The sequence below is a fragment of the Prionailurus viverrinus genome, chromosome A2 (assembly GCF_022837055.1).
Source record: "Prionailurus viverrinus isolate Anna chromosome A2, UM_Priviv_1.0, whole genome shotgun sequence".
Lineage (NCBI taxonomy): Eukaryota > Metazoa > Chordata > Mammalia > Carnivora > Felidae > Prionailurus > Prionailurus viverrinus.
Genome location: NC_062562.1, coordinates 69,576,897 through 69,599,862, shown reverse-complemented (window position 1 = coordinate 69,599,862; position 22,966 = coordinate 69,576,897).

Here is a 22,966-nt window from a genome sequence, read left to right as displayed (position 1 = left end):
TAATTAAGTCATGGAAATAAAAGGCACAGCATAGGGAATATAGTCAATGATACTGTAACAGTGTTGTATGGTGACACATGGTAGCTACACTTGTAGTAAGCATATCATAACGTATAAAGTTGTTAAATCACTATGTTGTATACCTTAAACTAATGTAATATTGTGTGCCAACTATACTCAAAGGGGAAAAAAAGATGTGTATATATACATAATGTAACATTACTAAACCATAAGAAGCAGGAAATCTTGTCATTTAAAATATGGATGGACCTAGAAAGTATTTTGCTATGTGAAATAAACCAGACAGAAAAAGATAAATTACCATATGATTTAATCTATACTTGGAATCTAGAAAATAAAAGAAAGAAACAAACAACAACAACAAAAAAGGAGAAATAGACTCATAGAGAAAAAACTGATGGTTGCCAAAGTGGAGTGGGTTGGGGATGGTGGACAAAATGAGTGAAGGGGGTTAAAAGATACAACCTTTCAGTTATAAAATAAATAAGTCACTGGGATAAGTATAGCATAGGGAATATAGTAAATCATATTGTGATACACTTATTGTGGCGAACATTTTGTAATGTATGTAACTTTTGAATCACTGTGTTGTACACCTGAAACTAAATTTAATATTAAATGTCAACTACAAATGAAAATTAAAAAAAAAATTAAAACCCTGGTTTTGTCTGCCTTCATCTATATTCTTACACTAAGAAGATAAAACCTTTATTTTTTTGATTAATGGATTTTTAGCAGTTTTAAGTTGCAGAAAAAATTAAATGAAAAGTACCCAGGATACTTGTATAATCCCTTAACTCATCAGCCCTACAATTTCCCGTATTTCTAGCATCTCACACTAATGTGGTACATTTGTTGCAGTTGATGAACCAATGTTGTACATTATTATTAACCGAAATCCATAATTTACTTTAGGATTACTCTTGGTGTTGCACATTCTATGGTTTTTGAAAAAGTGTAATAACGTGTATTCATCATAAGGTATCATACAGAATAATAGTTTCACTGCCCTAAAATCCTCTTTATGCCATGTCTTCATCTCTCTTCTGCTCTCTCCTTCCGAACCCTGGCAACCACTGATTTAGTTAGTGTCTCCATGGTCATGCCTTTTTCAGAATGTTATAGAGTTGGAATCATACAGTATGTAGCCTTTTCAGATTGGCTTTTTTATTTAGCAATATACATTTAAGATGCCTCCATGACTTTTCATGGCTTGATAGCTAATTTTTCTTTACTACTGATATTTCATTGTCTAGATGGACCACAGTTTATTTAACCATTAATCTACTGAATCTACTTCAGTAGATTCCAAAGTTTGACCATTATGAAAAAAGCTGCTATAAACATCTGTGTGCAGGTTTTGTGTGGAGATAGTTTTCAAGTTCTTTGGGTAAATGCCAAGCAATGTGACTGCTGAATCATATGGTAGGAGTATATTTAGTTTTTTAAGGAATTGCCCAAAGTAGCTGCACATTTTACATTCCCACCAGGGGGTGTGTAATTGTAACTGGTTGTTTTAATTTGCATTTCCTGAATGACATATAATGTGGAGCATCTTTTCATATGCTTATGTACCATCTGCATTTCTTTTTTTATTCGAGTATAATTAACATAGAACGTTGTATTAGTTTCATGTATACAATATAATGATTCAACAATTCTATACATTTCTCAGTGCTCCTCAAGATAAGTGTACCCTTAATCTGCTTTATCTATTTCCCCTATCTTCCTACCTATCTCCTTTTTGGCAACCACCAGTTTGTTCTCTATGTTTAAGAGTGTGGTCTTTTGTTTGTCTTTTTTTTTTTTTTTTTTTTTTAGTTTTGTTCATTTATTTTGTCTCTTAAATTTCACACCTGAGTGAAATCATTATCTATTTGTCTTTCTGTGGCTGACTTATTTCACTTAGCTTTATACCTTCTAGGTTCATCCATGTTGTTGCAAATGGCAAGATTTCATTCTTTTTTATTACTGGGTAACATCCATACTATACATACACCATATCTTCTTTGTTTATTCATCTATCATTGAGCACTTGAGTTGCTTCAATATTTTGGTTATTGTAAATCATGCTATAATAAACATAGCGATGCATTTATCTTTTTGTATTAGTGTTTTCATTTTCTTTGGGTAAATACCCAGTTGTGGAATTACTGGATCATATGGTAATTCTACCTTTAATATTTTAAGAACCTCCATATTGTTTTCTGCAGTCACTATACCTATTCATATTCCCACTAATAGTACATGAAGTTTTCTTTATCTCCACATCCTCACCAATCTTTTTTATTTCTTGTATTTTTGATATTAGCCATTCTGACAGGTATAAGATGATATCTCATTGTAAATTTACTTTTTATATTCCTGATGGTTAGTGATCCTAAGCATCTTTTCATGTGTTTGCTGGCCATTTATATCTCTTTGAAAAATGTCTATTTAAGTCCTCTGCCCATTTTTAAAGTGTTATTATTATTATTATTATCATTATCATCATTATTATGTGTATGTGTGCATTGCATGAGTTCTTTATATATTTTGGATATTAATCCCTCATTTGTCTATCATCTACAAATATCATCTCCCACTCAGTGTACTACTTTTTCGTGCGCTGTGCACTGTGCAAACACTTTTTAATTAGATGGAGTTCCAATTGTTTATTTTTGCTTTTGATTACCTTGCTTCAGGAGATGTATCCAGGAAAATGTTGCTACAGCTGATGTCAAAGGAATTACTGCCTATGTTTTATTCTAGGAGTTTTATGGTTTCAGGTTTCACATTTAGGTCTTTATTTTGAGTTTATTTTTGAGGATGGTGTAAGAAAATGGTCCAATTTCATTCTTTCACATGTAGCTGTCCAGTTTTCCCAACACCTTTTGTTAAAGAGACTGCCTTTTTCTCATTGCACATTCTTGCCTCCTTTGGCATAGACTAACTGACCATATTATCCTGGTTTTATTTCTGGACTTTCAGTTCTGTTCCACTAATCTATGTGTCTATTTTTGTGCCAGTGCCACACTTCTTTGATCACTTCAGCTTTGTACTATATCGTGAAATCTGGAATAATGATACCTCTAGCTTTTTTCTTATTTCTCAAGATTTCTTTTGCTATTCACAGTATTTCATGGCTTCATGAAATGTTAGTATTATTTGTTCTAGGTCTGTAAAAATTGTTGTTGGTATTTGGATAAGGATTGCATTAAATTTGTAAATTGCTTGGTTCTTCTAATTCATGAACATGAAATATCTTTCCATTTGTTTTCGTCATCTTCATTTTTTTCCCACTAATAGCGCAACAATTTCTTTTGTTAATGTTTTACCGTTTTTAGGCTACAGGTCTTTGGTTAATCTTATTCCTGGATATTTTATTATTTGGGTGCAATTATAAATGGGGTTGCTTTCTTAATCTCTCTCTCTGCTACTTCATTATCAATGTATAGAAAATGCAACAGATTTCTGTATATTGATTTTGTATCCTGGAACTTTACAGAATTTATCAGTTCTATTAATTTTTTGGTAGTCTTTAAGGTTTTCTACATATAGTATTATGCCATCTGCAAATCATGAAAGTTTTTCTTCTTGTTTACCAGTTTGGATGCCTCATTTCTTTTTCATGTCTGATTACTTTGGCTAGGACTTCTAGTACTATGTTGAATAAAAATGGTGAGCGTGGACATCATTTTCTTGTTCTTGATCTTATGAGAAAAGTTCTCAGCTTTTCACCACCTGAATATGATGCTCACTGTTGGTTTTTCATATATGGCCTTTATTAAGGTATATTCCCTATAAACCTACTTTGTTGAGAATTTTTTATTGCAAATGGATGTTGTACTTTGTCCATTGCTTTTTATGCATCTATTGAGATGATCATATGGTTTCTATCCTTTCTCTTATTGATGCAATGCATCATGTTGATTAAGTTGTGAATATTGAACCACCTTTGCATCCCTGGAATAAATCTCACTTGATTGTGGTGAATGATTTTTTAATATATTGTTAGATTCTGTTTGCTGATATTTTGTTGAGGATTTTTGCATCTATGTTCATAAAATACATTGGCCTGTAGTTTTCTTTTTGGAGTGTCTTTATTTGGTTTTGACATCAAGATGATGCTGACCTGGTAGAATAAATTTGGAAGTTTTCTTCCCTCTTCTATTTTCTGGAATTGTTTGAGGAGAATGGGTTGTAACTCATCTTTAAATGTTTCATAAAATTTACCCATGAAGCCATTTTTTCCTGGATCTCTGTTTTTTAGAAGTTTGATTACTCGCTCAGTATCATTGCTAATAATCAGTCTCTTCAAGTTTTCTATTTATTTCCGACTCATTTTTTTTGTTTTTTGTTTTCTGTTTTTTGTTGTTTATTTTTTAAAATATTTATTTATTTTTGAGGGACAGAGACAGACAGAGTGCAAGCAGGGAGGGGCAGAGAGAGAGGGGGACACAGAATCCAAATTGGGCTCCAACGTGTCAGCACAGAACCCAATGCAGGGCTTGAATTAATGAGCTGTGAGATCATGAACTGAGCCAAAGTCAGAAGTTTAACCAACTGAACCACTCAGGAAGCCCTCTGACTCATTCTTGGAAGGTGATGTTTATAGGAATTTATCCATTTCTTCTTGGTTGTCCAACTTTTGGGCATACAATTTTTTATAATATTCTCATTATCCTTTGTATTTCTGTGGTGTAAGAAGTTGTTATATCTCCTCCTTCATTTCTGATTTTATTTAAGTCCTCTCTCTTCTTTTTTGATGAGTTTGACTAAATATTTATCCATTTTGTTGATCTTTTCAAAAAAACCAGCTTCTGGTTTCATCGATCTGTTCTATTATTATTTTAGTCTTTGGTTTCATTTATTTCTACTGTATATTATTTTCTTCCTTCTACTGGCTTTGGGCTTTGTTTATTCTTCTTTTTCTAGCTCCTTTAGCAGTAAAGTTAGGTTGTTTATTTAAGATCTTTTTCTGCTTCTTGAGTAGACCTATATTGCTATAATCTTTTTTCTCAGAATAGTTTTTGCTGCATCCCAAGTATTTTGAGTTGTTGTTTTAATTTTCATTTGTCTCTCTCTATTTTTTAATTTCTTCTTTGATTTATTAGTTGACTCATTCATTGTTTAGTAGCATATTATTTGGCCTCCACAGATTTTTGTTTTTCCAGATTTTTTCTTGTGATTGATTTTTAGTTTCATACCATTGTGGTTATAAAAGATGCATGACATGATTTCAATCCTTTTGCATTTATTGAGACTTGTTTTGCAGCCTAACATGATATGTTTTTGAGAATGTTTCACATACACTTAAAAAGAATTTATGTTCTGCTCTTTTTTGGATGGAGTGTTCTGAATATATGTGTTCGGTTCATTTGGTCCAATGTGTCATACAAAGCCATGGTTTCCTTGTTGATTTTCTATTTGGATGATCTAGCCATTGATATAAGTGGGTTGTTAAGGTCCCCTACTATTATTATACTATTATCCCCTACTGTCAGCTTCTTTCTTAATGTCTGTTAATAGTTGCTTTATGTATTTAGATCCTACAATGTTGGGTGCATAAATATTTAAATTGTTATATCTTCTTGTTCAATTATTCCCTTTATGATTATGTAATGTTCTTCTTTGTCTCTGTTACAGTCTTGTTTTAAAGTCTATTTTGTCCTATTTAAGTATTGATATCCCAGTTTTCTTTTTGCTTCCATTTCATAGTAAATGTTTCTCCATCCCTTTGCTTTTAACCTGCATGTCTGAAGTGAGTCTCCTGTATGCAACATGTAGATGGGTGTTGTTGTTGTCATTGTTATTTTTATACATTTATTCATTCTATGTCTTTTGAATGGACCATTTAGTCTACTTACATTTGAAGTAATTGTTGTTGGTGTGTACTTATTGACATTTTGTTACTTCATCTATGGTGCTTTTGTAGGCCTTTGTTTCTTTCTTCTCTTGTTCACTTCTTATGGTTTTATGGCTTGCCTAAGTAATATGCTTGAATTTCTTTCTCTGTATTTATTACATATCTGTTAGAAGTTTTTGATTTGTAGTTACCATTAGGCTCGTATATAACATCTTATGCACATAGCAGTCTATGTTAAATTGATGGTCATATAAGTTTGAACCCATTCTAAAAGCACTAAATCTTAATCCCTTTTTTGTGTGTGTGCATATAATGTCACACTTTAAATCCTTTTATTTTGTGAATCCCTTGGCTGATTTATAGATAAAATTGATTTTACTCTTTCTGTGCTTTAACCTCCATACTAGTTTTAAGTGAATAATTGACTACTTTTGTTATATTCATATTTACCTGTGAAATTTTTTTCTTTCCTAATTATCTTACTCCTGATTATGGGCCCTCCTTTCCACTCAGTGAATTTCCTTTAGCATTTCTTGTAAGGCTGGTTTAGGAGAGATGAATTCTTTTAACTTTTGTTTGCCTAGGAATGCTTTTCTCTCTTTCTATTCTTAATGATAACTTTGCTGGATAGAGTATTCTTGGTTGCCGGTTTTTGTCTTTCAGCTTTGAATATGTCATGCCACTCCCCTCTGGCTTGCAAAGTTTCTGTTGAAATATCAGCAGATAGCTTTATGGTTTTTTCCCTTGTATGGAACTGTTTTCTTTTCTCTAGCTGCTTAAAAATTTTACTCTTTATCACTATCTTTTGCCATTTTAATTATTATGTGTGTTGGTGTGGACCTCCTTAGGTTGATTTTGTTGGACGCTCTCTGTGCCTCTTGGATCTAGAAGTCTGTTTTCTTGTCCAAATTAAGGAAGTTTGCAGCTATTATTTCTTCAAATAATTTTTCTCTCTCCCTTTACTCCTCCTTCTCCTTCTGGGATTCCTATGATGTGAATGTTATTATGCTTGATGATGTTGCTGAGTTTCCTTAACCTATCCTCAATTATTTTTATTCTTTTTTTGTTTTTGCTGTTCTTTTTTTGGGGGGGGGGAGGTCTTGGTTGTTTCCCATTACTCAGTCTTCCAGTTTTCTGATCCATTCTTTTGCCTTCTCTAGTCTATTAATGATTCCTTCTAGTATATTTTTTTAAGTTTTTTTTTAACATTTTATTTTTATTTTTGAGAGAGAGAGACAGAGCATGAGGGGGAGAGGGACTGAGAAAGAGGGAGACACAGAATTGGAAGCAGGCTCCAGGCTCTGAGCTGTCAGCACAGAGCCCAATGCGGGGCTTGAACTCACGAACCGTGAGATCATGACCTGACCTGAGGTCGGATACTTAACCGACTGAACCACCCAGGCGCCACCCTTCTAGTGTATTTTTAATTTCAGATGTTGAGTTCTTCATCTCTGATTGGTTCTTTTAAAATATTTTCTATCTCTCTTTTCAAGGTCTCACTGGGATTCTCCATTTTTTCTCAAGTTCAGTAAGTACGGATCTGTACTATAAGGCACAGATAGATTTATGATCTATAAGGCATATTGCTTTTCTCCATTTCATTTAGCCCATTTGCTGGGGCCTTGTCCTTTTCTTTCATTTGAGACTTACTCCTCTGTCTCCTTATTTTGTCTAACTCTTTGTGTTTGTTGTTACATATTCAGAAAGTCACTTATGTTTCCTAATCTTGAAAGTAGCGACCTTATGAAGAGGCTTGTTCCCTGTAGCACAGTGTCCCCTGTTCTCCAGAACTAGACATTTCAGGGGTGTCTCCTATGTAGGTTACATAATGTTGTGGCTGGGCCTCATTTGTTTTTAGTTCAGTCAGCTACAATGACCCATTTTGCCTGTTGTAGGAAAGTTTTGCTTCCTATGCTGTGAAGGGGCCAGTCTGGAGACATCATGGGCTTGTAGTTGAGCATTTTCAGCAGTCAGACCAGATTCCTGTCCTCAGTCCCTTTGCTGAGGTCACTCTCCCTGTGTGGTCCCCTGAGAAGCTTTAGTTGGTGGTTAAAGTCTGCACACAAACCAGATAATTGCCTCCAATCCATCTGCCCAGACTGCAGTGACCCTGAACTTCAGAGTTCCCTCCCTGTGCTACCCCTGAGAGGTTTTGTTGATGGGCAAGGCTGACAGTCAGATCAGATACCTGCCCCTACAGTCTGCTGCTGCAGACATACTGATCAGTAGGGCACTCTCTGTACTGCCAGTTGTAAGGTTTTCCTGAAGGGATGCAATCAAATTAGTGTGTGTAGTTATCTTTCTCTCTCCCCAGAGAAGAAGTCACTTTGGAGTGGTGCTGGTCCCTACTATTACTACTTGTGGGATGAGAAGGGAAGGAGCTGCTCTGGAGGTACTCCAGAGCTGGTGGGGCTGGTTGGATAGGGTGGATCCACAGGACAAAGCAGTACTGGGCCATATGTGTTAACAAGACAGGTGCAGAGTGTTTGCACTGGTCCCCACAGGTGTCCTGTTGTCTAGGATGGGGACAGGAGGAGGGAAGTGGTGCCCACTAGATATTTTATTCTTGAAGTCTCATAAAGATCCTTGTATCTCCAACCCCTATTCTGAGATTAATAAATATATCTCCTTCAAGTATACTCCACGCGCTTTTCAAACTGCTGCGTGTATGCTGTATCTCAGCGGGTTGTTTGTTATGCTTTCTCTTTAAAGGGTGGGGACTCAAGTCCCCATCTTCCAGAGCCAAGCCTCCTGATTTTTAAAGTACTTGCAGATAAGCCGTGCTGGTTATAAAAACACACAAAGTTAAACCCCTCTGGTTTTCAAAGCCTAATGTTATGGGGATTCATCTTCCCAGTGCAGAACACCTGTGCCTGGGATGTCTGGTGTGAGGTCTGCTTCTCCCTTTCTTTGTGCTCGTGATGTCACTCCCGTTTGTGGTTTGTTTCATTGGCAGTTTGATTCAAGATCACATCTCCACCACTCTTGCCATTTTTGATGGGACCTCCTTTCTATAATTGCCTGCTAGTCTTTGGGTCATTTTTCAGGTTGGGTGCACTGATGTGGCTATTATCTAGATGTGTCCCTAACATGAGGTGAACTTAGGATCCTCCTGCTCTGCCATTTTTCCAGTGACTTTTTTCATGCCAAAACTTCCTTCTCTCTAATCAAGTATATGATGCCCCATCATTATCCACTAATTCTATGGTTTGCTGGAATTCACTCAACTCAGCATGCTGCTTAACAATGTTATTTATCCTAAGATATAGAAAATCATTGCAGAAGATACTTGGATTAATTTTCTCAACCTCTGTTGGATCTTCCTTCTATTTGAAATAATTGCAAAGCTAAAATTACATTTTTCAATCTCTTCTGGATAAGAATTGAATTATGCCAATGTGATACAGTAGCATGAGATTTGGATGGAAGGAAATTTGGTGGAGACCCCCCCCCCCCCCTTTTCAGGTCTTGGCCATTGCTACTGGCAAACAAGATTGGAAATGTGAGGTTTCTGGGCAGCCACATCCCTGTTTTCCTCCTTGAGCTTTTGAGAAAACTAAAGGTGGTCACTGAACTGGCACTTTTTCTTTTTCCCCCAAATGTTTATGGTTGTAAAATACACATAACAACGTTTACTATTTTAACTATTCTTAAGTGTACAGTTCAGAGGTATTAAGTACATTGATATCGATGTGCAGCCATCAATCACCACAACCCATCACCAGAACTCTTTATCTTACAAAACTGAAACTCATTAAACAATAAATCCTCCCTTTCTCCATCCCCCCTCCCTATCTGCTGGAAACTACAATTCTGCTTTCTGTCTCTATACTTTTGACTATTCTAGGCATTTCCTGGTGGTTCCTATTCTACCATCTTCCTAGAATCCTTTCAAAATGCCCTATTTTTGAGAACATTATTTTCATTATTCTTCAGTTGAGAAGAACACATTATGTTATGGGGAAGTTCTATTACCTCTGGATGAAAAAGGGAGGTGGTGTGTGTGCTGGTTTCTAAAGAATGCACAAGAGGGTGGCAATTTAGAATGAGTTGTCTTGTATTTACAGTTCCCACAGATACCCAGAGCCTCCTTCAATTTTGAATAAAAAAAAAGGCAGGTACATAACAGCCAAGCATATAGAAAATGATTATGATTTGAAGAATTTGTTCTCTCCCCTGAGCAAGTGACCTTGACTTCCTTTCTAATATGGTAGTGGTGCCAACAGTCCTGATTAGTCCACTTGGGTTTGGTATCCTCTTATGCTTTTGAGATAGAACCCATATGGAGTTTATGGCAATAGTTCACAGTTGGCTGGAATGTTTGAAGAGACTTTTAAATGGAGGAAACATTTATAGAGATTAAGCAGGATTAAGGGACACATACTGTGTGCTGAGGTACCCAGAAACTAATACTAATGGGAAACTATCAGGCCAACATCCAAAGTGGCAATGGGAATGGTGTTATGAGAGCCTGCATGAAAACTAGAGTTTTGGAAGAAAATCTATTCATAGAATGATGCATTCCCTGCCAGGAACATGCCAAAGCAAGGAGAAAGAAAATGTGTCTTTGGCCTCTCTCTCTCCTCCCTTTCTGAACTTTAGTCAGCGCCTCTCATTGGCCAAACCATTCAGAAAGCCAGAGGGTAAGCACAAAGCAGAATAGAAGAAGGTGTAGAATTAAGGGGTTACCGCCAGAGAAGAACAGAATATAACCAGCACAGATGTTGTCTCTTCTACAAGAATAGCACAAAGGATCCAGATCACTGAAGAAAAGCCCATCATTTTGTAGATCACACTAGTCACTGTCAATTTGCCCTTTGTTCAAGGTCTTTTGGTTCCTTGCAGGTGGGGCTTTCCTCTGCTTCATTCTGTGCTATGGGGTTCTCGTATAGGTTCTTGACCACCTCAACAGTGACGCCCATTCCATTCTCCCCATGTTCACCCTATGACTGCTTCTTTCTGAGCTCCTGCTGACTTTCCAGGAAGACTAGTCCTGCTATTTGAGGGTCTAAAAATTAAATGAAACTATCTATCCTTCTCAGTTAGTCTGGGAATAAACTTTCGATAAAATTGATCATGGAAAATTTATTTACTACACTTTTAAAGCAATTGATTTCTCGTGACAAAAATCTAGAAATTCAGAGTTTATTTTTTTGTTGTTAATTCTACCAAGTCAAGAGTTCTAGATTTTAACATGATTCTTTTATCTAATAAACATTTTTCTGTGTGCAGTATATTGTTGCCAGTATTTTGTATTGATTGTTTCTGCTGGTGATATTAATTATTATTTGGATGAAAGACTGAGACTTTGCATTTATTTGATAATCTGTAAGAAAGTATGTACAATTTTGTCCAAGAATTTCAGAACTGCAGGGGCACCTGGGTGGCTCAGTTGGTTGAGCGTCCAACCTTGGCTCAGGTCATGATCTCAAGGTTTGTGACTTTGAGCCCCACATCAGACTTGCTGCTCTCAGCATGGAGCCCATTTCAGATCCTCTGTCCCCCTTCTCTGCCGCTCCCCCACTTGTGAGCGGGCACTTGAGCTGTCTCTCTCTCTCTCTCAAAAATAAACATTAAAAAAAAGAATTTCAGTACTGCAATATTTTTGATGATTAGTCTAATATTTTACTAATTCAGTTTTTACATGTTCTCATCCCTCCCCTTTTCTGGTAATATTCTAATTATCCATCCAAAAACATGTCAGGGGCCTAAATGCTTAACTGTTTCATCAAATATATCTTTTGTTCCATCAACAAATGTTTAGCAATTATGTGAAAGCTTTCATCATCATTTATCTGCTGTTATCTTTTTTTTTTTTTTTAATTTTTTTTCAACGTTTATTTATTTTTGGGACAGAGAGAGACAGAGCATGAACGGGGGAGGGGCAGAGAGAGAGGTAGACACAGAATCGGAAACAGGCTCCAGGCTCTGAGCCATCAGCCCAGAGCCCGATGCGGGGCTCGAACTCCCGGACCGCGAGATCGTGACCTGGCTGAAGTCGGACGCTTAACCGACTGCGCCACCCAGGCGCCCCTGTTATCTTTTTTTTTAATGTTTACTTTTGAGAGAGAGAGAGAGAGAGAGAGAGAGCGCGCGCGCAAATGGGGGAGGGGCAGAGAAAGAGGGAGACACAGAATGTGAAGCAGGCTCCAGGCTCCGAGCTGTCAGCACAGAGCCCCATGCAGGGCTCGAACCCACAAACTGTGAGATCATGACCCTCGAACTCATTAAGTGTGAGATCATGACCTGAGCTGAAGTCCGATGCTTAACTGACTGAGCCATATAAATATATAAATATATAAATATATAAATATATTTATATACTTTTCAAATAAATATATAGCTACATATAGATATATATCCTGACTTTTACCATAAACATTTTGTTATTAGCATTTTCCCAAGCTATGCTGCAGTTTGCCAAAATGTAATCTTAGTGGTTGTGAATGCTTCATCTAATGAAAATATCCTGACTTTTTTTAAAGTCTATTCATTTATTTTGAGAAAGAGAGAGTAGGGAGGAGCAGAGAGAGAGAGAGAGAGAGAGAGAGAGAGAGAGAATCCTAAGCAGGCTCTGCACTGTTAGCATGGATCCTGATGCAGGGTTTGACCCACCAACCATAAATTCATGACCTGAGCCAAAATCAAGAGTCAGAGGCTAACGTGACTAAGTTAACCAGGTGCCCCAAACACCCTAACTTTTTAAGTAGTCCCCTATTTTTGGACTCTAATGTATATTCAGTTTCTCTATGTTATTACTAACACTTGAGAAATACTTTTATTTTTATCTCTTCATATATTGAATTATTTCACCATAACTATTCCTGGAAGTACAATCAGTGGATCAAATGAAATTTTAAGAAATTTAAAAACTCTTGAATTATTTTCCCAAAACATTTTTTTCCAAGAAATGGTTTGGATTGTGGTTTTGCTCAAACACAGAGAAAAGAAGTAAAAAACATTGAATCTGGTACATCATAGAATAGTAGGTAATACAATATTTGTACCCTGAAAAATGTTTACAGCTGGTACAAGGAAAGGCTCAATTGAACCATTAAAATAAAAACCAATGTAAACATTACATCAAACAGAGCCATTCTCCATAAAATGGCTTTATTTTAGAGTCCTTCTACACCTTTAAACTACTTTCTTGACCAAGTTTTCCTTCGTCCTCCACTGAACCCTGAACCTCGTGGTTTCTCTGCTCATTTACATATAATTAAGAGCCTCAAGGTCACTGCAAAACACAGCTTCAAGGGCATCCATTTTTAGTAAAATCATAAGCTAGATACCCACATGAACCAATTTGCTTGAAAACCACGAAAACTCCTGTATAAATTTGTGTTTACCCTCCTTAAAAACTTTTTTGACATGATGGAGAGGTAGGCATTGTCAGGCCAGTTTCTAGATTAAGGACAGGCATCACTGTACCCTGTTTACGTAGCAAGAGTATTTGCCAAACCTGGAGAACTTGAGGTTTGTTTTTCATCCACACACCATACAACTTCAGTCACATCATAGAAAGGAAAAAAGAAAGCCCAGAGCCTGATCCTTTCCCACAATGTTGGACTTCCAATACCTCCACTCTTAGTGTAAAGTATATATATATAAAGTTTGTGTGTGTGTGTGTGTGTGTGTGTGTGCGCATGTGTGTGTGATTTCAAACAATTGGAATAAAACAGATTTCATTATCTGACCACAATGTGGTCAAAAACAGTCAATAAATTAATAACAAAAAGATAACTCCAAAATCTCGTAGGTCTAAAATCATAATGAAAATTAGACGATAGTTTGACCTGAATGGTAATAAAAATACCACATATAAAAACTTGTGAAACGCAGCTAAAGCAATGTTTAGAGGAAAATTATACACATTTAAATAGAAGAAAATCTCAAACTTAATGAGCTTGGCACTTAAATGGGCAAGAAAACAATTGTATAGAATCATTTTAGTGTGAATTAAATGTAAAAAAATATGATTTTCATCAAAGAAAATTATATGATCTATCAGGAGACCATTGCTTTATATCTTGAATTTCTCAGTAAAATAGAAGTGTAGGTCCTTTAATAGAATTTGAAACAGGGTGACTTAGTCCATAACCAATTCCTGTTCACAGAATCAAAGCCCCAAGATGTATCAAAAAACCCTTAAGATAACTTTATTCCTTAAGATTTTCCTGAAGAAATGATCAAAGATTAAGACACTTTCAACAGTGAAGTGAGTAGCTATGCCAAAAGTCTGCCTTGTTGTAGTATATTGGTGAACAACTGGCCTATGTTCTAGATGAACAAATGAATGTATCTGTGATGCAAAATGATCATCCCTCTTCAAAATGGCCGTGGTTATGTAATCCTTTCAGATTCTCACGCCATACCTTGTTCACCCCACTCCTTCAGCACAGGTACCTACTTCTCTCCAGTATGGTTGGGAGAGAGGGTTAGTTCTGAGTCTGTTCCTGAGTTGTCCTCTCAGCTGTCATGGCCTCTCCATGCAACATGCTCCTCCCACTACTTCCTGCCATTCTGCTGGTTTCCTCCAAACTCAACACTACCTCTGCCCTCTTTCCAGCCTCATCTGGAGGGTGGCCATGGGGAAGACTGTGCTCACCTTCATGCTCTACTCTTCCATTTGTTCTCATTCTCTATTCCCTATTCCTTTATTTTCTTTTAAAATTGTTATCCTTGCCCTCTCTTTCTGATTTTATTTTTTTCTCTAATGCCATGTCACCATTTAAAAATACTATATATTCCCTTTTTAAGGTATATACAATGAAATGGCCTAGAAGCAATGAGCACATGTAGGACCCTGATCTTAGTTCCTAAATCCCATTTCTCCCAAAAGGGAAGCAAGACTCCTTGAAAAAATGTCTGACAGTGGGTCTAGGGAGTCTGATCTGAAGCCTAGATATCATCTTGTTTTATCAGAAATCAAGCAAATTTTCAAAGATGGATGGATCAGGCCAAAAGGACACAGGATTTACTTTTCTGTTTTTATTGTATTTCTCAATAACATTTACAATAATTAAAAAAAATGGTTGGGGGGGGTGCCTGGGTGGCTCCGTCGGTTGAGCGTCCAACTTCGGCTCAGGTCATGATCTCGCAGTTTGTGAGTTTTGAGCCTCGCGTTGGGCTGTGCTGACAGCTCAGAGCCTGGAGCCTGCTTTGGATTCTGTGTCTCCCCGTCTCTCGGCCCCTCCCCTGCTCATGCTCTGTCTCTATCCGTCTCTCAATAATAAATAAATGTTAAACATTTTTTTTAAATAAAAAAAAAATTGGTCGGGGCGCCTGGGTGGCTCAGTCGGTTAAGCGTCCTACTTTGGCTCAGGTCATGATCTCACATTTTGTGAGTTCAAGTCCTGTGTCAGGCTCTGTGCTGATGGCTCAGAGCCTGGAGCCTGCTTCGGATTCTGTGTCTTCCACTCACTCTGCCCCTTCTCTGCTCAGGCTCTGTCTCTATCTCTCAAAAATAAATAAACATTAAAAATTTTTTTAAATGGTCTGGAAGAGGCTCCCACTGTCCAAAAATTGGTCAGTTTGTCAAAAAGAATAATGACAATAATGAGTTATAACAAAGTACAATATTACATGAATACATATAATATTCAAATAGAGAAAGAAGGAGAAAAAGTAGAAGAGGGAAAACTCTTATTAACAAATACCAGCAAAAGAATGATAGAATTTTAAGCAACACTGCAAAGTGGTAATTGAGTTAAACAATAATTATTAGCTAGACGATAAAACTATAAGAAAAAATGTGGGGACGGGATATTATACACAAAAAATCATCCCACAGATATATAAATTAATTACTAATTATAACAGGGAAAATGTAATTTCAGAATTGAGGAATTGGTTGGTTCCTTACCCAAATGATCCAATTTAATACCACCAATAGTGGGAAAATCTAACTTTGAGGAATTCATGATGTGATGTAATAAAAAATATATAATATCTTCTGGGTAGTACTGTCCTCCAAAGTATTTAGCTTGAACCTTATAAGGAAACTGTCAGACAAATTTACTTGACAGCTGACCTGAATTCTTTGAAAACAGTCAATTATCATTAAAAAAAAAAAAAAAGAAGAATCATGGGGAAAGTTCTAGACTAGAAGAAACTAACATTTTTAAAAAAAAAATTATTTATTTTGAGAGAGAAAGTGAGCAAGAGTGGGGGAGGGACAGAGGGAAAGGGAAAGAGAGAGAATCTTAAGCTCAAGAGAATCCCCACATGTCGTGGCGTTTGAACTCACAAACTGAGATCATGACCTGAGCTGAAATCAAGAGTTGGAGGCTTGACCTACTGAGCCACCCAGGCACCCCAGAAACTAACATTTAATAAGTTACGATGTGTGAATTTAATTGGATCCAGGAAAACAAAAGCTTTAAATGACATTTTTGAGACAATTGGGTAATTTGAATATAGTTTCTCTCTTAGATGATATTCTTGAATTATCTTTGTAGCTATGGGAACGGTTTTGTAGGAGAATGTCATTCTTAAGAGAAGCATGCTGAGTGAAATGACATAATGTCGATAGCTTACTTTTAAGTCATTCATCTGTTTTATATCTCTATATATTTTATTATATAAATTATAAAAATTATATATAAACTATATACAAAATATATTTCTGTTATTAATATATTTATGTTATATAAAACATACACTTTGCACACATACAAATAGATACAATACATACAGCTAATGAAAATGTGACAAAATATGAATGGTAGATGAATTTAGATAACTGTTACGTAGATGTTTCATGCTATCTAGAGAATATTTAAATGTTGAGCACTACTGGGAAATACAATTAGTCTCATTGTTCTTGGGAAAATAAAGTATATGATAAACTTTTATAAGAGATTCTCTTAGGATACTTCCCAGTTCCCAGCCTAGCTCCTTGTCCTGAGGACTTGGCTTCCTTCCCCAAAACATCTTCAGCATGAATCTCCACTTCTAGGGAAACTCCATCCCTAACTCTACAATTTGCTTATGTCTTGGGCTCATCAGATTTCCACCAGCAGTGTCTCACAGGCTTTCTGCCAAGGCCTAGAAGGACACTCAGCCCATGCTCCAGAGCAAAAGATTTGAAGCCCCTGGGGGTGACCCTCAGCTCATGAAAGATGGAAACCCATGGACACATGCCCCAGTCATCCTGAGGCATTTTTTAGACATGTCTGCTACTTAGGTTCTCAAAGGCCTGCCAGATGGGTTGAGCCCCACTTGCCTACAGTAATTACAGCTCAAAAATACACCCTTTATTGACTTTTCTCCCTTCCCTGTTTCTGCTCTGTTTCCTGAGATCCTCTTTCCAAATAAACTAACTGCATCTAATGTATGTGGGGGAATCCAGACTAAGTTATCTACTCCAGGAATTAATGTCACCCTGGGATCTATTTCCTCACCCACAAGTATATTCCTATAGTGTGATAACCACATCAGTATGTTTCCTAAATCTGATTTAATCAAACTATAGCAATATCAAGTTGTAAGGGAGGAACTTTCAGCAGAACAATGCTCAGTCAACTAATAGAAAATGGTGTGTGATGTGGAGAACAAAGGCAAAAGAAAAAAAATACTAAATCTCCTTGAGACAGGTAGAGTGACCTTCTTCTAGGAGCTCAACTACCTCGATGTTAATACTTTACTATGGGCAAAAGGCAATCTTACCTTAACATTATCCCAGACTCCAAGATCCTGTAAATCTTCTTTAACATATAAAAGTTCCTTTGGAAATTTGCTTTATCTCCCCACCCCAAATATATATTAGCAATCATCCTCCAAGCATATGGCCCACTGATGTACATCTGAAGGGTCTCATGACTAAGGTTTTACTAGACAGTAGTAAATGACCCTTTCCTAACAAGAGCTAGCCCTCTCGAGGTCCTGGAAATTTTGCTTTCAAAATTCCTTAGAGACTTATGCTATCCCTAACCCCCTCCCAACTTGAAAGTATATAATCAGTCACCTGTCACAACCCCAGTGCAGCTCTTTCTGTACACTGGTCTTGTCCCTGTACTTTAATAAAAACACCTTTTGGGACCAAAGACATCTCAAAAATTCCTTCTTGTCCGTTCACTCTGAACCCCAATATCTCCACATCAATTTGCTTAAATACACACACACACACACACACCCACACACACACACACACACACACACATGTTACATAATCTTCTGAGGACAAACATTAATTTTCAGAGACTTTATTGATATTAGAGAAGATAATAATTTCCTAAATACAAAACAATCTGCAAAGATCCACACCCACAGTTTTGCAAACTATCTGTGCTTTCTACCATCCTCCTGCTTTCAGACTAGACTCAGAAGCTTTCAGTCCTAAGAAGCAGGGCTAATTACTAGAAATATTTAAATAACAGAACATTTTGCCCATTGAGGGGCAAATTTGAAATTACTGCTTGTGTCATTCAGGATTTGGAACAGGAGACAGAAATCACTCCAAGTACTTTAATGAGTCATAGATTTAATTCAGGAATTAGGTACTTGGAAGGTTGTTGGGAAGAAGCAGTTTCAAGGCCTCCTGGAATGATGGCAGGAAAGATGAGTCCTTACTACTATGAAGGATGTTACTTCATAGACTATCACTAAGGCTATGCCATAAGGAAACCCACCCTCCTGCTGCTGTTGTCCCACTGCCTCTCACACCAGGAAGCTGAAGAATGGCTATCCAGAGCACTTAAACAGGAATTAGGAGTCAGACTTACAGTGCCAACACAAGAATGTGTATAGCAGCTGCATTCATATGACCTCAAGACTGGATACAACCCAAATATCCATCAACAGGAGAATGAGTCAATAAGTTGTGGTTTATACACACAATAGAACACTACTCAGCAGAAAGAAGAAATAAAATACTGGTAAACATGACTTCAAAATAAGTCAAAGAAATTCTGCTAGAGGCTAGAGGAGTAATTCCCTCTGGAGGTTTCTGTATGTCAGAGTGTGAGGAGATGGGACACAGCAGGTCTTCTGCACTCAGTTCTTCTCTCTGAGGACACCTTGAATCCTGATAATGGGCCTTGACCAAAATCAAGCTTCTGGAATGGTCACCACAATCACTGCTTAGTGATGTCATCTTGTATGCCGAAGGCAGTGAGGGAAGAATGTTCCAGCTGTCAGCAGTGTGTAACATAAACACCACGTTTCATGGGGTGCACTGTAGGGGCCCAGGGCAGGCTGCCCCAAGATGGACCACTTTGGCAAAAAGATGATTTTGAGTTAAAAGTAATGAAAACCCAGAAGATGCAGGAAAATTTCTCTGCCTCCCTCACAACTGCCTAAATTCTCATTGGAAAGGAGATCCTGTAATAGGAGGAGAGCATTAATGGGGACCCTCCTTTACCTAAAGAATTCATCTGCATGATAGGGCAACCTTGTTTTTCCAAATATCTTCTTTCACCTTCTTGCTAATGAACGTTCTCCCCTTTGTACCCTCAAATCTACCCCTCTACTCTCATATAAGTTTTTGTGTTGCCTCATTGTCTTTGGGATCTCATATCTGTGTGGATTCCCAGTAGGTACACCTACTGAATTTGATTTTCTCCTGATAGTCTGTCTCCTGTCAATTTGATTCTAAGTCCAGCTAGAAGGACCACAGGCAGAGGAAGATCTTCCTCCTTGACAGCTTCTGGTATCTGGTCTGATCCCCTCAGTTTCTATCACAGTTGGTCATGTAGCAGGCACGTGTCCATGTGACTAGCTTCCTGTTAAGGACTCCAGACTGTAAAATTCAAGTAAGGTTGTCTGGGCAGTAAAGGAGTCCTGTGTCTGTGGTCTGCAGCTGGTCAAGCAGCAAAGAGAGGACTGGGAAGCCTGTGTCTGACCTCTAGATTTCTTGCACTGGGACTTTTGCTATAATAAACTTTAGCCCTGAATATTTGAGTCAGTTGAGTCCTTGCAGCAAAACATGTAAGCAGTGAGTGGTGATAGGCCCCCCAAAACAGAGGCAGAGGGAGCCTACTTGGATGCTGGCATAAGGATAAATACAAATCTTAAAAAAAAAAAAAGGAATTTTTCTTTGTGCAAAAAGTGAAGACTCCCCCTACCTCCAGTTTCCTTAGAACATTTACTTTAGGAAACTTGTGATTTCTTTCTCTGTCCCTTAAAGATATATTTAAACAAAATTTAAATAATCTTTTTGCCAGTTTTACAACCCAGGGATGTTTTTGTCAAGGGCTTGGGAGCTCCTTGAAACCTAAATATTAAGAAAGATTTTGTGGGAGGGCACCTGCTCCAAGTTATAAACCTATCTCCTGTCATAAAAATATGAGAAGTGTTATTTTTCCTTTGGGTAAAAGCAATTTGCAAACACAGATGGATACCACAAATTACCAGGTGAAAGTAGGATGAACTGTGTGTGACAAATGATTCTGTAAGTCCTCTTACTTGAAGACTAGTTATCATTTGTCTTAAGAACAGATATGTAATGGGATATGATGTGGAGAACAAAGGCAAAAAGAAATGTAGATAAAATTAATTAGTTCAGAAAAGATCTGAGAAAATGTTAAGTTTATGTTTAAGACCATAGTTGGTACAGAGAAAGCTTATAATAAATATATAAACAAAACCAATGAATGATAACAAAAAACAGCAAACCAGGGGAATAGGAAGAATATGATTTTAAGAGTTACCACGTTGTTAGAGTAAAATGCCCACTGTTCAACAAAAATATCACAAGACATATGAGGAAACAGGAATGTATGGGCCACTCAAAGGAAAAACTAAATCCATAGAAATTGTCCCTGAAAAATATCTAATGATGAACACACTAGACAAAGATATAAAAATAGTTGTCTTTAGCATGCTCAGAGAAAGAAAATGGGGAAAGTAAACAAACAAAAACAAAAAACAGTGTGAAAAAATGGGAAATATCAATAAAAGAATGGAAAATTTTAATTATTTTTTTTTATTTGATAGAGAGGGAGCTTGTGAGAGGGAGGGGCAGAGGGAGAGAGAGAAAGAATCCTGAGCAGGTTCCATGCTGAGGCTCAATCCACAACCCTGGGATCATGACCCAAGCCGAAATCAAGCATTGGACATGCAACTGACCGAGCCACGCAGGCGCCCCAAGGATTAGGAAACTTTAAAGGAAACAAAAGAATTCTGGAGCTGAGAAGTACAATAGCTGAAATGAAAAGTTCACTACATGGATTCAAAGGTAGATTTGAGCATTTGAAAAAAGGATCAGCAAACTTGAAGATAAAACAATGGAGATTATCTAGTCTGAGTGTGAGAAATGAGTCCAGACTTGGAGACTGGACCACAGTGAAGAGAGGCTTTAATCGATGTTCATTCAAGAGCAGGTGTCTGATGGACAGGCACACCCAGGGCAGTCACAGCAGGCAATTTATCTCCTAGCATGCAAGTTCCTCCCCTGGTTCCTCATTGGCTAAGTACTACCGAGGTTACAGCCTTACCCAGATGTCGCCTAAGTCCACATAAGGCAAAAAGTAGTCTGGATGGAGCAAACATACATTCCCTGAGGTGACACCAAGACTTTCAGTCACTCCCTTTATTCTATGGGGCATGCCTATTGCAAAGCCCATGAAACTAAGCCTGTTAAACTAAGTCTGCAAAAATAAGCCCATGAAACAGAGCGAGGAAGAAGAACCAGGAAGTGAAGTGTCTAAGGGTTTGGGACTCCATTGTGGGAAGGGTTCAAACATATTCCAGTAGGTTGTAAACCTACTATTAAGGGGACAGCACAGCTTTTATTTGGTATTTCTGAAAATGAATCATCTCTCTTACTTCTCACACTGAGGAACAGATAATTTAAAAAAGATTTTTTAAAAGGTAAATAAGGTCTAAAAGTTTTGTGGGATAAATCTTGAAAACAGCATGAGAAAAGTGAGTCATCACATACAAGTGTCCCTCAAAAAGATCAAAAGCAGATTTCTCATCAGAAACTTCGGAGGCCAGAACTCAGTGGACCAATATATTCAAAGCACTAAAAGAGAAGAACTATTAACCACGAATCCTATATCTGACAAAACTATCCTTTAGAGGTGAGGGAGAAATTAAGGCATTCCCAGATAAACAGAAGCTGAAGGAGTCCATCACCAGTAGAATTGCCCTACAGGAAGTGCTCAAAGGAGTCCTGCAAGGTGAAATGAAAGCACACTAAACAGTATAACCTGAAGCCATGTAGAGGAATAAACCTCTCAACAAAGGTAAATGCCATGGCAATTATAAAGCTAACATTATTGTAACAACGGTTTATAACTTTACTTTTTGTTTTCTACACGATTTAAGAGACTCATACATTAGAAAAAAACAGTATAAAAGCTAGCATTACTGTAACATTTGTTTACAACAACTAATCTTGTTTTCTACATACTTTAAGAGACTGATGCATTTGAAAGAATTATTAGCTTATGTTTTGGGGCACACAATGTATAAAGGTATGATTTTGTGACATCAGCAACCAAAATAAGTGGAAACAGAGCTGTAAAGGAGCAGATTTTTTGTTTTTGGAGTTAAGCTGGTATGATTTCAATCAGTGCTGTAATGTTAGGCTATTAAATGTAGTTTCCATGGTAACCACAAAGAATATAGCTGTAGAATATTCATAAAAGAAAGTGAAAAAGAAATTTAAACATTTCACAACAAAAAAATCAACTGAACACAAAAGAAGATAGTAAGGTAGGAAATGAGAGACAAAAAAAAGCGTAAGGCACATAGAAAACAATGAGCAAAATGACAGAAATTAAGTACATCTCTACCAGAAATTCTTTGTATGTAAATAGACTAAACTTTCTAATTAAAAGACAGTGACAGAATGGGTAAAAACACAATTCAACTACAAGTTGTCTACAAGAGATTTATTTACTTTTTCTCCAAAGGCATAAACAGTTTGAAAATGAAAGAATGAAAAGAAATATTCCACATAAATAGTAACCAAAGGAAGGCAGGGGTAGTTCTGCTGATATCAGACAAAATAGAATTTAAATTTTAAAAGTTTATGAGACAAAGAAAGGCATTACATATTAATAAAAGGTTTAATACAGCAAAAGGATGTAACCATTATAAACAGTTATGTGCTCAATGACAGACCATGAAAATATATGAAGCAAAAAC